We start from the raw sequence: 17,334 nt of genomic DNA, 5'->3' as shown, positions 1-17,334 counted from the left end.
CTGGCCCGTGCTTGGTGGGCGACAGCTTATGGCTCCCCTAGCACTGTGCCTTTGAGCCACCTGGTTGGGCAGGTTGGCCACCAAGAGAAGGAAGCTCTGTCCCTTCCTCAGTGCCCAAGCAGAGGTGGCAATAGCGGGTGGCAAAGGCACAGCCCAGGATGATAATTGCGTAGAGCAGCCCGGAGCTGTGGCTGGCCAGATGATGTGTCTGGGCTGGGGACCCCGGGGTCACTGCTGTAGCAGCCTGGCGGCTGGTGCAAGAACATGGCGGTCCAGGTAGCGCTGCGGTTTTTCAAATTATCACTCGTTTCAGGTGGCACACCAATTTTGGGCAAAAATTCACTAAAAATTTAAGATTATTCACCTGAGAGTTATAGTTATTAAAAACGCGAGTGAGTAGTGCTGAGACAAGTCACGTGACATCAGCTTGGGAACTCTGAAACAATGAAAGTGCTTGCAGGCAGGTTACCTGCTGTGAAAAGTTACAGGCTGCCCTGAGTCAGACAGCCAAAAGAATAGGCCTCCGTTTTGGTACAAATACTAATTTATAGTAAAAAAGGGTAAGTTAGTCACTCTCTGCTTAAGATAGCCACCTGTAGAGATCTTCGTACAGGTGATCAAAGCAGTAGAGGAGTCTTTAGGCCAAGATCCCTCGGGCACCCAGACCAAGTGCCTTAGATAGTTACCTGGATGAATCTAGTATAGGAACACCCTCTCCCCCATAAAAAGCCTTTCTTCCCCAAGACCCTTGTAGGTTCTGGCCATCAAGAGTGCACTTCAGGACCAAAGAACAAGAGAGGATACCAGAAAAAAAAATGTTTTCTCAGACATGGGGGCACCAAAAGGTGAGGGGCACCTAAAAGCCTACCGCCAGATACCATTGGCAGGTCTCAAGGGGGTCACATGAGGCCCCATCAATTTTGACCAAGACACATGAGGTTAAGCAGGGATCAGATGATTTGTCCACAGGCTTTCTAGAGTGGCTCGCAGAGGCATTCTGTCAGTACACACTGTGTCCGTTATAGACCAGGCTAGTAGAGATCAGGAAAAATCTTCAAAGGCTAAAGCTGCAGGATAAGTCATAAAAGATTTAGTGTAGGTTGGGAAGGAAGTCTACCATAACAGGGAGACAGAAAGAAAGAGCAGAGAAAGAGAAAGAAGATGAGAAAGAGAGATGAGAAAAAGAAAGGTGACAGGAAAGGAATTTACAGAGAACCTTTGGCTATAGTAGTTAAGGGAAAGCAGAGAAGGGAGACTGCAATCAAAGGGAGATAGAAAACTCCTTGAAAAGGATCAGTGTGCACATTGCAAGTAAAGGAACCAGCTGTTGAGCTGTTGAGTGCCCTAACAAATGGAAGCTTCAGTCAGGAAGTCCCAGGCCTTGGGAAAGACACCCTGAAATAGTGAAAGCATTAGCTCTGAGTGAAGACAGTGATTGAGGTAGATGGGGTTTGCACCCACTCAACTCCTGGTGGACACAGGGGCTCAACACTCGGTCCTCCTCCAAGCCGATGGCCCCATTTCCAAGAAAAGATCTTGGTTTCAATGTATTTATAGACTACCTGAAAAAATGGTGGACCTAGAGATGGGCTGGGTATCCCATTCATTTATGGTCATCCCAGACTGTCCCTACCCTCTGTTGGGGCGAGATTCTCCAGGATGGGAGCCCAGATACACTTCCTCCCCAATGGCCTGCAACTAACTGGCCTAAAAGGAGAACCCATGGGTGGAGGAAAGACTTCTCCTACTGACCCCTGCCAAGAGCCGAGGCAACCTGCTTTACACGATGGGAGCAGTTTTCTCCATGCTGGTCAGAGACAAGCCGGTGCTGCTGTGGTGGACAGCACAAATGTCATCTGGGCAGAACTTCTACTTCCCACTCCTGGGCTTGTTGGCACAGAAAACAGCCTTGGAAGTTGGGGTTGACAAGAAAATTAACATCTACACAGACATGTCACAGCCTTTGCCACAGCCCATGTCCACAGGACTACATACCAAGGGAGAGGACTGCTCACAACAAAAGAAATCTTAGATCTCTTGGATGCCCTGATGAAACCGACAATTGTGAGTACTATTTGTTGCCCAGGACACCAGAAGGGAGGAGACTCAGTGGCCCAAGGCAATAACCAGACAGATCAAGTGGCCCGAGAAGTGGCTATGCAGGAGCCTATCTTAGTTATGGGCCTGCAAGAGACACCCGCTAGGGCATGGGACTAGATTAACAGATGGCCTCACTTGAAGCACACAGAAGAAGAAAGGACTAAGATTGCTAGCCACCCTACCAATTATTACCTAGAGAAAAAAGGCAATGGTGCACACAAGAAGGGAGACCTATGCTCCCCAGAAAGTAAACAAAAGACTTAATAGGCCAAATGCACAGATGGACTCATTCGAGAGCTAAGTGCATCCAAGCAGTCAAGGGATCTAAGATGTATAATGGACCTCAGGTTTTGGGCCAGAGAGATAGTAGGACAGTGTAAGGTATGCCAGCAAGCAAAGGCTTATAAGGCCAAGAGTAAACAGGAAAAAATACCTAGGGGAGAACAGCATAAAATATATTGGGAGGCTAATTTTGCAGAAGTTAAGCCAGGAAAATATAGATACCTTCTAGTATTTGTAGATACTATCTCTAGATGGGTTGGGGCTTTCCCCACCAAGCAGGAAACAGTTACTGTGGTAACCAAGAAGATATTAGAAGAAATATTCCTGAGGCTTTGAATAACCAAGGTAATTGAATCAGATAGCAATCTTGCTTTCATTTCTAAGGTAAGTCAGGGATTGTCAGAGATATTGGGGACTAATTGGAAACTTCATTGTTCGTACTGTCCCCAGAGCTCAGGGCAGGTAAAGAAAATGAACAGAACCCTAAAAAGAGAACTTAACTAAATTGCCCTTGGAAATTGGAAAGGTCCTCAACCTGTCAATCATTTATAGTAAACAATCCATAGCATGTCAATCATCTATAGGAAATACCCACAGCCTCAAATAATCTACAGCAGAAGGCCACAGCTTGTCAATTATCCACAGGAAAAGGATAATGTCTATCAGTCATTCATAATAAACACACTTAGCCTGTCAGTTATCCATAGGATACACCCACAGCCTGTCAATCATTCACAGTAAAAACACAGCTTGTTAGTCATCCAAAAGATATGCACAGAGCATGTCAGTCAAATATAGCGTATGTCCACAGCCTGCTAGTCACCCACAGGAAAGTCGACAGCCTGTCATTCACTCATAGGAAACAACCACAGCAGTCAATCTTCCATAGTAAAGGAACACAGCTGTCAGTCATCCACAGAAAATGCCCACAACCTGTCAATCATGCATAGTACTCGCCCAACTCCTGTCAATAATCAAGAAGACAAGGCCACACCCTGTCAGTCATCCACAGAAGGCCGTATCCTTTTAGTCATCCACAGGACAAGTCCAATGCTTGTCAACTATCCACAGGAAATGCCCACAACCTGTCAATCATCCATAGGAAACATCCCCAGAGTGGCAATCATCCAAAAAACACAACCACAGTCTGTCAATCAACCATAGAAAATGTTCACAGCCTGTTAGTCATCCACAGGAAATAGCCACAGCCTGTCAGTCATTTGAAAGTCATGCACACAATCGATCAATCATTCACACAAATGTTACAATGTATCAATCATGCATAGGAAACCCTCACAGGCTGTCAGTTATTTATTATGCAAGTTCACAGTGTGTCAATCTTCTATAGAAAACACCTACATCTTGTAAATCATCCATAAGAAATGCCAACAATCTGACAATCATGCATGCAATATGCCCACATCATGTCAATAATCTGTATGAAATACTCAGTCTGTCAGTCGTACATATGACATGTCTACTGCCTGTCAATCATCCAAAGGAAATGTCCACAACAACTAAGTAATCCATAAGATAATTCCAGTCTGTTAATCATTCTTAGGACATACACACAGCCTATAATCATACACAGGACATGTCCATAGCCTGTCAATAACCCATAGAAATGCCCACACCCCATCAGCCATCCACTGTACAAGGTCAAATCCTTTCTCATTCATAGTAAATGCCCACAGCCTGTCAAACATCTCTCATAAATTCCCACAGCCTGTCAGTCATCCACAGGAAATGAACACTGTTAGGAGCCGCGGTGAGCTTGACAACATTCGCCATTACAAGATGGTGCGGGCATCCTGTGCTCCCACAAGTAAACAACTAACTGTGCAGGTGCAAAAGGCAAAAGCGCGCCAAAGTCACTGCCCATCCCGGGGCATAATATGGGGTAATGAGTGAACAGCCAATCAGAAGTGAACACACCACTCTAGGGTACATACAGCAGTGCCTTTCCCGGGCTTGGGGTCTTTCCGCTTCTGCTGATACAAGAATAAAGCCTCGCTGTAGTAACCACCTGAACACTGCCTCACGTGTCTCTTTCGCGGGCGAAGGGGACACGGAAGAGGCTCGGAATAGAACACAACCTGTCAATCATCCATACGAAATGTTCACAACCTGTCATTGATCTATAGTAAAGGAACACCGCCTGTCGATCATCCACAGAAACCACCTCAGCTTTTCAATCTGAGTAGGAAATGCCCAGAGCCTGTCAGTCATCCAAAGGAAATGCCCACAGATTGTCAATCATCCATAGGAACCACCTATAGCCTGTCAATGATCCAATGAACATATCCACAGACTGGCAATCATTCATAGGACATGGCCACAATCTGTCAATTATCCACAGGAAGTACCCACAATCTGTCAATCATTCATAGGAAATGCCCACAGCCTGTCAGTTATCTAGAGGAAGCACACAAAACCTGTCAATTATCCATACTAAATGTTTGTAGCTTGTCAATCATCCACTTGAAACAAACACAAGCTCTCAGTCATGCATAGGACTCACAGACTGTCAGTCTTCTCTAACATGCCCACAGCCTACCAATAAATCACAGGACATGACTATAGCCTGCCAATCATGCATATGACACACCCACGGCCTGTCAATCATCCATAGGAAACACACACATACCCTGTCAATTCACTGGACACACCCACTGCTTGTTAATCATTCATTGGACATGCCTACACCCTGTCAGTCATGCATGCAAAATACCCACAGCTTATCAGTCATCAATAGGACACAGCCACAATCTGTTAAGCCTGTCAATCATCCATAGTGAATGCCTATGACCTGCCAATCATTCATAGAAAACCCGCACAGCCTCTCAGCCATCCATAGGACATGCTCACAGTTTGTCAATCATGCACAGAAAACAACCACAGCCTGTCAGTCATCCACAGGACTTGACTACAGCCTGCCAGTCTTTAGTAGTAATGCCCATCACATGTCAATCAGAGGAAATGCACACAGACTGTCAATCATACATAGGAAACATATGCAGCCTGTCAATCATCCTTAGGATACTTCACAGCCTGTCAATAATCCATAGAGTAAAGTGACTCAAAGCTATAAAAATTTTAAAAATTCTTTTTTTTTCAAATGAACTTGCCAAATATTTCATTTAAGAAGTATGCAAATACAAAATAAAATATTTTAAAAGTGTTTAAGGCCTGTTTATTTAATAAAAAGGGTTTTCTTCACTATTCTGGGTGAAAGGCAGGTTAATCCCAATAGTTGAGAAAATAAAATTTTAAGTTACTGTTATTTTTATATATTCATTCATTTAATATGCATATGTGTGTGTGTGTGACCATCAGAGAACAACTTATGGAAATTGTTTTATCCTTCCTCTATATAAGTTATAGGAATTGAACTTAGGTCACCAAGGTTTGTGGCTGGTTCTTCACCAATTTTAGGCCAATTCACAAGTGTCTTTAAAAGAAAAAAATTTTAAAATGTTAATTCCAATACTTCTTTCCCCCATAACATTGGATGTTTAACTCAATTACACCCAGTATAGTACTGTCTTCTCAAGATAATCCCCACATTTTCTTTTTATTTATTCTTCCCTCATACACTTCCTGACCAGTATTCCCCTCCTTCCACTTCCCCTACATGCACCTTTGCTGCGTCTCCCAGAGATATGAACTGAATGTGGCACAACAAGATGCAATAGCACTAGGCCTAAATCCTCCTCTCAAGGCTGGATAAGGCAACCCAGTAGGAAAAAAGTGGTCCCAAGAGAATGCAAGAGACTCAGGGGTACTCTACTCCCACTGTTAGGAGTCTTGTAGAACTTTTAATTCCCAATGTGAAATATCTAATCTGCTTTTGATCATTTAGTTCCAGGATAGAAGACACAAAGCTTTATTATTTACAGTAAGCCTTTAACCTTTAACAGTGGGGCAGAGATCCACCCTCTATGCTGTTGGAATCTACGTTCTCATTTACCATTTACTATGTTTTGTCCGGGTTGCTCTTAACTCCAACTGGAACTCAGGGACGTTTTCATATCTCACCTAACCCAGTGCAGCTTTTCTCCTTCCTACTCATCTTCTCTCCTTCATGGGTCTCCTCTGCCCCCCAGGCCACCACCGCCTATCTCTCTTCTGCCCCCCAGGCCACCACCGCCCATCTCTCTTCTGCCCCCCAGGCCACTACCGCCCATCTCTCTTCTGCCCCCCAGGCCACCACCGCCCATCTCTCTTCTGCCCCCCAGGCCACCACCGCCCATCTTTCTTCTGCCCAGCTATTGGCTGTTGTCATCTTTAATCATCAATCAGAAACAACTCAGGGGCAAGGTTGAATACTGTCACTTGGGTCTATATGTGGACTCTCTTGTTTCTGGGGCAACCAGATCTTGAGGAACCAATATTAGCATTAGAATACAAGCAGCATCAGGCAAATCCACTACAAAGTCCTACAAAAATCAAAGTTAACCAACTAGAACATATACCAACCAGGACCTAGTAGAGACCCGTGGAAGCTCTGTGGTGCTACTTCAGTGTCTGTGAACCCCATGTGCCCTATTTAGTTGAGTCCGTGAGCCTGATGTCATTGTAGCCTCAACACCTCTAGCCCCAGCATTCATTTCTCCCCCTCTTCTGGGGGGCTCTCTGAGCTCTGCCTAATGTTTGGCTGTGGGTCTTTGCATCTGTTCCCATCAGCTGCTAAAAGAATCTTCTCTGATGACAACTGGGCTAGGCACCAATCTATGAGTATAACAGAATATCATTAGGAATCTTTTCATTGGCTTTTTCTTTTAGCCAGTCATGTTTGGTTCTACCCTCAGTCTCTGGGCTATCCAGCTTCTGGTTCCAGTTTCTGGAAATCTAGGTGGTTTTAGCCATGGTTCCAGTTTCTGGAAATCTAGGTGGTTTTAGCCATGGTCTCTCTCTCATGAAGTAGACTCAAGTTAGACCAGTTATTGGTTGGCTATTCCCACAAGTTCTGAGCCACAATTACCTCAGCACATTTTGCAAGCAGGATTGGTTGTGAGTCTTCATGGCTGGGTTGACATCTCAGTCCCACCAATGGAAGTCCTGCCTGGTTACAGAAGATTGCCAGTTCAGGTTCTGTATTTTCCATTACCAGGAGTCCTCACTAGGGTCACCCTCATAATCCCCACATTTTCATGGCTGTCCTCAACAGTCTATGTTAGAGAAGGTTTTTATTTTAAGAAGGTTTTTCAAACTACAATTTCCCTGAGTCTTTCCTCTCAGGGCACTGTTGAAGACTTGAGCGTCTACCTGAAGAGACAAAGGGATTCCTAAGTCCCTTCTCTGGGTATCTGAAAAATAGCATCGTCTCTGCTCCCTCTTTGACTTGGCACACTGTTCTACTTCGTGTAACATTCTGCTCATTTCAATTGCTCCATACATACCCCCATTTCAGTTCCAATTAATATTTGACATGTCTTGATATTTAGGGAACACAGCTGCCCCATGGGGTGTGGGGAATCATGACATCCTATAACCTGTCCAAAATGCAAAAGTGGTATGCAAACCCACATCTCAAATCAAGAAATGTGAATTCAGTTTGCTGTCAAACTCTTAAAATGTATCATGATAGCAAGTGAAGTTGGAAGGCTGCTTGGAGAGCCCTTCCATAGACTCCTATAGGCTGCTTGGGGAGCCCTTCCATAGACTACTACAGGCTGCTTGGGGAGCCCTTCCATAGACTCCTATAGGCTGCTTGGGGAGCCCTTCCATAGACTCCTATAGGCTGCTTGGGGAGCCCTTCCATAGACTACTACAGGCTGCTTGGGGAGCCCTTCCATAGACTCCTATAGGCTGCTTGGGGAGCCCTTCCATAGACTCCTATAGGCTGCTTGGGGAGCCCTTCCATAGACTCCTATAGGCTGCTTGGGGAGCCCTTCCATAGACTCCTATAGGCTGCTTGGGGAGCCCTTCCATAGACTCCTATAGGCTGCTTGGGGAGCCCTTCCATAGACTCCTATAGGCTGCTTGGGGAGCCCTTCCATAGACTCCTATAGGCTGCTTGGGGAGCCCTTCCATAGACTCCTATAGGCTGCTTGGGGAGCCCTTCCATAGACTACTACAGGCTGCTTGGGGAGCCCTTCCATAGACTACTACAGGATGCTTGGGGAGCCCTTCCATGTTGTATCTATTATTCCAACACAGGCATTGCTTTGGAGACGTCCTTTTCTACATTGTATTAAGTTGTGTCTCTGTATTTTAAATTGTTAGGTCTCTACTGTCAGAGAGCTAAGCAGGTGTTGCTGTCATAATTTCTATGATCCATCACCTAGTCTTCTATTTTGTAAATGTTTGTCCTTCCCCAGTTGCCTCAAGGCAATCTAAGATATTTATCAAGTGTTCTCTCACTGCTGATTGGTTCTAACAAAGAGTTGATGGCCAATATCTAGGACAGTGTTGAGGCCTTTACTCTGCCTCAACACTTTGCCTCAACACTTTTGGGGCTAAGTGCTCTGGTCAAGAGAGAGTGTGGCTCTTGGGGCAAGAGACGCGAAGAATGGAGACAAGACAGGGTGTGATCAAGTCTCTTCTATTTTCTCAAGTCTCCCCTATTGAAGGGAATGCTGAGGTATTTATATACACAAGCAGGAGAACACAGGTGAAAACACTTTACCACGTGCACCATACAGCTGAGGTCACTAAACAGCAAAACAAGCTATGTGGGATAAACAAGATATTTATCAGAGTGTGCTTCAGCTGTTATAGGCTTTTGACAACCAAGTCTTTCATCAGGGTATATGGTTCCAGATGGCTGCAAAGTTGATCTAGCCGCTTTCTACTAAAGTCGGCTCCCAACAGGACAGGAAATATGAGGGTAGAACTTCTGGGCAGAGAGCATTCCACAGGAGAGGCAAGCTGAAGGAAGAAATTTGAAAGCAGGGAAGAAAGGTACCCGACACCGAATACAGAGGAGCCAGGAGGTATAGAGCTAGCCATGGGTTGCTGGCTAGAATAGTCAGGATAAGTTTAAACAGTAGCTGGGAGACTGCTTCAGCAAAAGGTCTAAGCTTTAAACTATATTAAAAGTATCCATGTCATGATTTAAACCACTAGTGGGTCCAAGAAAGTCCAGTAGTACATTATTTTAGCCTAGGATAACATTTTTCATATCCACTCTTCTTATCCCATAGTATAAACTCTTATCTAGCATGAACTCCAGCATGGCTAGTGCAAATCCTGATTAGGAGTCATTTCTCACGAAATTATCAAAGTATCACTAGAATGAACATACATACATTTGTTCCATTACAGGTGTGGCTGCCGTGTCACTTGTGTGTCAGTAGGTGGCAGAGAGGAGACATGCTATGTGTACTCTCAGTGTTCTGACTATGGACATCTGCATGATTAGTAGCCTAACATTCCCGGGGGGGGGGGGGGGGGAAGCAAGCCTGAGCTCAAACACCCGTCTAGCACCAGGGTTCTCAGACAGACAGCTAGCCTGAGATCACCACCAGGCTGGCACCATGCAGACCTGGTTGTACAGACCATGCCAGAGATGACTCCTACACAGTAGCACTCCTGAGATGACTCCAAGTGTCATGCAGAACTGGTCCCATCCCTCACCTGAGTATCCTGGAAGAGCTGATCCTGGGGCATGAGAGCAGGAGAGCTGACCTCACCTCTAGCCAGCTGCAGTACTCAGGAGAGTGGGCCCTGAACCTCACCCTGGGCAGTACAGTAGATCTGAACTTGGTAGTGGGAGCACTGGTGAGCCAGCCCCGAGGTCATGATCATGTGAGAGCTGGCCCCATTACTCGTTTGCTATGAGGTGACATGGGCAAGGGAGAGATGCTCCCACCTCTTGCTCCTTGCCACCTATTCCAGGCAGGAGAACTAGCCCTGGTCAACAGAGTGAGAGAGCTGCCCTGCCCCTCACCTGCTGCAGCACTTGGGAGAGCAGGCCTCACATTTCACCTGGTCAGCATGATAGAGATGACCCTGGTCATGGTAGGTTGCTGGTGGGCTGACCCCAAGGGAGTGAGAGCAGGAGAGCTGGCAGTCTGACCAGGTCAAATACTTCTCAAGCTCAGGTCTAGGAATTTGAATTGGTCCACCCTGACATCTACTCCATCCATGTACTGCTAAAGTGCCTGAAGGGACCTGTCCTACAAACCCAAACTACAGGAGCTCCATGACACAGGGCAACAGCAGAATGTCTGAGAGGAGTCCTAGTGAGGATCCAGTACTGATAGAGTAGCAGAAGCCAGAGGTGTCACATCAGACCAACAGCTCATTACAATAAACATTTACAACCCAATAAATGTGGACAAAACAGTATACTGTAGGACACACTATAACACAGTACAGCTTCCAAAAGATTTCTTTTCCTCTGTTGCAGGCTAAGTCTCAAGGGTGGAGAGCAGATGTGAGGGGAAGGAGAGATGAGTAGGATACAAGTGTATGATGCAAAAATCACAAAGAACCAATAAGAAGTTTTAAAAAATGGACTGCTCACATTCCCTTATCACAGGAGTCATACATAGCCTAACTACATAATAATATAAAGAATAAAGATGTTAAGTCATTGCTTGGGTTTTTGTTTTACTTTATTTATTTATTTTTAATTTTGTAATTATATTTATGTACAGAAAACTTAGTGTACATTTAACCCACTTTAGTGGCGAGTTCTTTAGCCTTTGCCTTTGTCATGTTTCCTTCTATCCTATGTCTCTGGACTACCCAACCTCTGGTTGTTGGCTCTCCAGGAAGTTTCAGGGGTGGACACCCACTCATGGCATGGATCTCAAGCTGATCCAGTCATTGGCTGGCCATTGCCACAATTTTTGTGCCACCTTTCCCCCAGCAAATTATAGGTAAAAGGTTTTGGGATTGGGTTGGTGTGTCAGTACCCCCACTGGTAGTCTTGCCTGACTATAGGAGACGGTCATTCCAGGCTCTATGTACCCCATTGCTGGGAGTCTTAGCTAGGAGGATTACCCTCATCAATACCTGGGAGTTTCTATTACCTTGGGTTTCTAGCTCATGTCAGAGATGCTGCCTATTCCAGTTGTCTCTGCCATTAGTCTCTTCCTCCACCCTCCCCACACTTAATCCCTCCTCTTCCCACCCTAGCCCCATACCTTATTCAGTTCCCTTTCCCTATTCACCCACTGTATCTATTTCCCTTTTCCCTTTTCTGTGAAATTCACACGCCACCCCCATCCCTGAGCTTTCCTTAGTACTTAACTTCCTTGGGTCTGTGGACTGTAGCATGGTTATCCTTTATTTTACGGCCAATAATCCATTTATAAGTGAGTACATACCATATTTGTGTTTTGGGGTCTGGGTTCAAGTCCCACCAATTTGCCGGCAAATTTCATGATGTAATTATTTTTAATAGTTGAACAATTCTCTGTTGTGTAAATGTGCCACAATTTATTAGTTTTGAATTGTCATCTTATTGTTATAAACATGAAATTCAACTTTTTGTATAAATGCATTAATATTTGTTGGCTGATGATGAAAAAAGAGTTTTCTCCTAAATCAACATATCCTTCTTTCTATTCCAAGAGTGATGCTTTACACATTTCCACTTATGAATCTTTTCTTGGGCCTGTGAAATGGCTTAGTGGTAAAGACACATGATGACAAACCTAACAACATGACAATCAAACCTAAGTTTGATTGCCTGGCCCCGTATGGTAGAAAGAACTGACCCAACAAGTTGCCTTCTGACCTCTACACAATACCAAGGAACATAACATACACAAAAAGAGAGGGAGGGAGGGAGAGACAGAGACAGTGACAGACAGAAAGAGAGACAGAGATAAATAAACATTTCTAAAAACTTCTTTTGAGAGGAGCTCGGGGGCCATTTTGTAAAGAGACAGAGAGCAAACTGTCTTGTGGTTCCTTGCTGTTGTGGCTCTGGTATCTCAGCGTAGACAGCAGTAGGAGAGGCAGTCTCCTCTCTCTCCTTCCTCTTGTGAAAATTTTTTGGTCTTCAGCTACATTTTCAGCTTTGTGAGAAACGTCATCATTAAAGGAGACGTCTAGCAATGTTACAAACAAGACAGATCCTCGATCCAGGAATTCCCGTATACTCATTGGGAATCTTGACACTCTGGTGGTCAAGAAGTCTGATGTGGTGGAGGCCATCTTTTCAAAGTATGGCAAAATTGTGGGTTGCTCTGTGCATAAGGGCTTTGCCTTTGTCCAGTATGTTAATGAAAGAAACGCCCGAGCTGCAGCTGCAGCTGGAGGAGATGGCAGGATAATCACTGGCCAGGTTTTAGATATTAACTTGGCTGCAGAGCCAAAAGTGAACCGAGGAAAAGCAGGTGTCAAACGATCTGCAGTGGAGATGTTCGGGTCAGTACCAGAACACCGTTCTCCGTCCCCTCTACTCAGTTCCTCATTTGACTTGGACTATGACTTTCAACAGGATTATTATGACAGGATTTACAGTTACCCAGCATGTATTCCTCCTCCTCCTATTGCTCGAGCTGTAGTGCCTTCCAAACGCCAGCGTGTGTCGGGGAACACCTCGTGAAGGGGCCAAAGTGGATTCAATTCAGAGTGGACAACGGGGATCTTCTTCCAAGTCTGGGAGGCTGAAAGGTGATGACCTTCAGGCCATTAAAAAGGAGCTGACTAAAAACAAAAAGTGGACTCTTGGCTGGAAAGCCTGAAAAAAAATTGAAAAAGAACAAAGCAAACAAACAGACTTGTCCTTCTCATCCCCAGTAGAGATGAAGAATGAAAAGTCTGGAGAAGAGCAGAGCAGCACCTCTGTGAAGAAGGATGAGGCTGATGTGAAGATGGAGTCTGAGGCAGGTGCAGATGACTCTGCTGAGGAGGGTGACCTTCTGGATGGTGACGACAATGAAGATGGAGGGGAATGACCAGCTGGAGTTGAAGGATGATGAAAAAGAGCCCGAGGAAGGAGAAGATGACAGAGACCTCACTGTACCCTTCCCCCCACCACGAGCAGGCCTGAGAGACCTTGTTTACCACAACAAGGTCAAGTGATAGGATCTAGGTGGAGTTACCCACCTTGGCTGCCCAGAACACAGAAGCAGAACTGCCCCTGGGCTTGCCTTGAGACATCTCCGGCCGTGACCTGGAACGGACTATGGATTATCCCACCCATCTGAAACCAGGAGGGGTTGTGGGTTGGGTCTTCCCCTTTAAATTGAGAGCTGAACATTAAAGCTTTGAGCCTTGATCAGAGAACTTTGTCTTGGCTTCATCTCTTCTCGCCCTCCGTCCCCTTTCATTCCCAGCCCCCCTTTCAGGTGAACTCAATTGACTTGTGGCCACGGCGGCTACACCTCACCAATGGGGAGGATGACTCTTAATTAAGCACATAGTGGAGCTTAGAAATCTTATCCCATTATTCATTTACCTAGGCGCTTGAGAGATCAAAGTCCCACCAGACCATCTCCCCTAGAATCTTCTGCACGTTCTCGATGTTTTCCCTCCCCATCCTTCCTGTGTTCATTGGTTCATAATTGTCCCGCGCCTAGTTCCATTTTCACTTCCTTTGATGCTCCTTAGTAGTTTTATTAAATCTTACTGTGTAAGTTTTGCTTTAAATTTGATTAAAATAATTTTGATTAACAACAAAAAGTCGTATGGTTTTAAGTAAAAAAAAAAACCTTCTTTCTGGTTATTTTAAGATGAAGATAGTATTTTTAGTTAATGGAGTGCGCTTCACTTTTGCTTTTATGTTGAAAGCAAAGTCCCTTGATTTCAGAAATAGCAATGTAAATGTGAGATACTTTCCCAAGAAACAAAGGTAAGAAACGTTGACTCTGTGTGCGTGCTCATTCAGTGAGTCGGTGCCAGAACGAAGACATTTCAGTTTCAGGGGAGCACAGGGGTCATCTCAGCAGTCATCACATATTTATGCGCAACAGAATTGAGCATAAACAATTTGATAATTACAATCTGGTAGGAGGTGGACAAAGATGTTGTTTTATTGGGTAAATTCATGGCTTGTTTGTTTTCTCTTCATTTCTGTTTTTGTCAGAATGACGGGATCTAAAGATAATTAATATCCATAAAGCAAGCCCAAAGACAAACTTCAGAACTATTAATAGAGTACCCCTTCTATTCAAAACCCTTTACCCTTTGCTATATACAAAGGCATCTTTGTAACACATAGCAGCTAATGGTACAGTCCACAGCTACACCTAAGAGTAAATAACAACCAAAAAATGACATCTGCCGTAGAAGCAGGTGTGTGTCCCAGCAGCATGACTTCATGCCTTAGCCCATAGCTAAGGATATGTCATTCCTAATTCAGTGCAAAGGTCAAAGGTGAGGAAGACAGAGGTTATCATTCAGCAATGAAGTGCCATAAAAGGTGGAGAGGATTCAGAAACTAAACAAGAAATAAGATCATATACAAACGTTACACATGAGAGTTCCATTTCGTGGGCATCAACAATTAAAAGACACCATATGCCAGCTGTGTCTAGTGCTGTTGGATTAAGTGAGGGTCCCACGTTTGCCCCACCCCGGGGCTAGGGCGACTCGGGGAGGCAGGATTCGGGAAGTTTGACTGAGCTTACCCCTGGGTGGGAGTCGTGTTATGTGAAGCTGTGGGGACACCACTCCAGGGTGTGGGGGGTGCAGTCTGAGGTCCCAGGGACAGCTGGAGCTGGCTCAGGGGTCCCTAGGCCTGCAGGATGGCCGGGACCATCTGGTTCTCAGGCTCTTGGGCACCCAGGCACTGCTGGAAGCCGGGAAAGAGCTGAGAATGAAGTGGGGGGGCCTGTGGGGCTGTGAAAGGACAGCTTGATTCCTGGCTGGGCACAGGCCTGGAACCCTGGACCCTAGTGGGACAATGGCAGGTGTTCGGCCATGCCCTCAGACCTCAGGCTCCTGACATGCCATTGACCCACGATTTTCAGTCATGTAGTGCAATACAGCCCCTCCCTAAGAGAGGTTTGTGTCACCCAGCACAGGTAGAGGGTGTGACTACAAGCCCTAGAGAGATTTCCATATTAATGAGTTACCTAAAGGCCAGAGGGCATAGTTAATTAAGTATTGTTTCTCAGACCCTCCTCTTTCCCCCCTCCCTATTTAAGTCAGGTTCACCCTGATGTAAGTGGAGGTGCATCCAGACCATCTATCATCTGCCATGTCAATAAAGCTCTTGGAACCCTGGACTTCCTTGTGTCATTGGGGCCCTGTGTAGTGGAAAGCTTTTCCTCCATGGCCCTCCATTTTCAAACAAGCAATCTTTCAGCCAAGTGAGTATAACAAGGGAGCATTTCCTGCGGGGCCATGGTCAGGGCTTCCATTTCTCTCTCTCTCCCCTCTCCCCTGTCCCCTGTCCCCTGTCCCCTGTCCCCTGTCCCGTCCCCTCTCCCCCTCTCCCCTCTCCCCTCTCTCCCCTCTCCCCCTCTCCTCTCTCCCCTCTCTCCCCTCTCCCCCTCTCCCCCTCTCTCCCCTCTCCCCTCTTCTCCCCTCTCCCCTCTTCTCCCCTCTCCCCTCCTCTCCCCCCTCCCCCCTCCCCCTCCCCTCCCCCTCCTCTCTCTCTCTGTCTCTCTGTCTCTGTCTGTCTGTCTGTCTCTCTCTCTCTCTCTCTCTCTCTCTCTCTCTCTCTCTCTCTCTCTCTCTCTCTCCCCCCCTCTCGTTTCTCTCAGCTACTGTGCCAGTCACAGTTGCAAGATTGTACACTCCTCATCTCCGTTCTGCCGGGCCTCCCAACGGTGTCTGAGAGCCCCTGAATGGATGTCAGTCGGTGCCCGGCCGCCTCCTGGCTCAGGGATCCCCACTCGAGAGCCCTGCACCCTGTGAAACCTCAGACTGAGTGAGAATCCGCGCCCCCCCCCCCCCCCCCCCCCCCCCCGCCAGTGGGTCCTGGCCACTTCTCACAGTGCAGCAGCGTGTGCATAACCTACTCAGTCAAACTTCCCACACCCTTGCTTCTGCTTCTCCCCGTGGGCAGCTCCTCCCTGAGCCGCCCAGAGCAAAAGGACCCACAACACAACAGAGATCCTGCATACCCGCGTATGGGCCCTCATTTTCCCCACAGGGCCCCATGGGCTGAAGTGTCCCAAAGCAGCCAAAAGGGAGAGGGGGAAAGTGCTCTGTCTGGGTCCTGTGGGGATGAGAGTTCATGGCTAAGGCATGGCAGTTTTGCTTGGGTTGGTGGTCGCTGTGGCTGGGAACACAGAGAGGTCTTCTGTGGGAGATTACACATGGCTCTTTAGTTGAAGGCCTGTTCCATTGTCCCCCACTGCAGATCCTGATGAAAAGAAACAGTCCATGGTTTTGAGACTTTTATTGTCATGGTGGAAAGTAAATGAGAAACCATACCCGCTTTTCTTAGGGTGGGCCTGAGGTTAGATACCTTTTGCATGGAGGAGTGTCTGGAAGGGGAAGCTTGATTGGCTAAGCCCCTCTGGTCTTTAGGTACCTCATTAATATGGAGATCTGTCTTGAGGCTATGTAGCCTCTGGTCACCTCCTCTACCTGTGGAGGGTCTAGGGCATTGCTCTTATGTGACTGAAGGACAAAAATCTATGGAGGGTTGCAGCCTCGTGTCGGTAGCCTAGTGTCTGCGGGCATGCTGAAATGCCTGCTGTCCCTTAGGGTCACCTGGGGTCACCAGCTTGTGCTTGACCAGAAACCAGGCTGCCTTTCACAGTCCTACATAGTGGTTGTACTCTGCCCTCTGCTGAGTAACCAGCACATATAGAAGCAGCATTTGGACGGTGGCCATACCAATTGTAGCACTACTCTTACTTTAAAATGAAAATAGTGTTCTAACTTTTGCATTCATTCTCATGCCCAAGAGACAAATGACTCTGCCGCATACAAAGCAGTGAGTCCACCAGAGGTAGAGATGGAAATCCACCAACAAAAGCTGCAGTGTTCTAGAACCCCATGGAGATGCAGCAATGGCTATAGGTGGGATTATTCTGTTTATAATGACAATTTTTAGATGATACAGTTTACACCATCAAATGATGGGAA

The 17,334-nt window shown here is 46.2% G+C and overlaps 2 pseudogenes; both read left to right on the top strand.

The window, feature by feature from the left end:
• The first annotated feature begins 264 nt into the window (after positions 1 to 264).
• Positions 265 to 13,371, top strand: LOC117705723 (heterogeneous nuclear ribonucleoproteins C1/C2 pseudogene; annotated as a pseudogene).
• Positions 9,637 to 9,760, top strand: LOC117706428 (small nucleolar RNA SNORA17; annotated as a pseudogene).
• Positions 13,372 to 17,334: the final 3,963 nt, after the last annotated feature.

The sequence above is a fragment of the Arvicanthis niloticus genome, chromosome 3, assembly GCF_011762505.2.
Source record: "Arvicanthis niloticus isolate mArvNil1 chromosome 3, mArvNil1.pat.X, whole genome shotgun sequence".
Taxonomy (NCBI): Eukaryota; Metazoa; Chordata; class Mammalia; order Rodentia; family Muridae; genus Arvicanthis; species Arvicanthis niloticus.
This window is presented reverse-complemented; position numbering and strand designations above follow the sequence as displayed.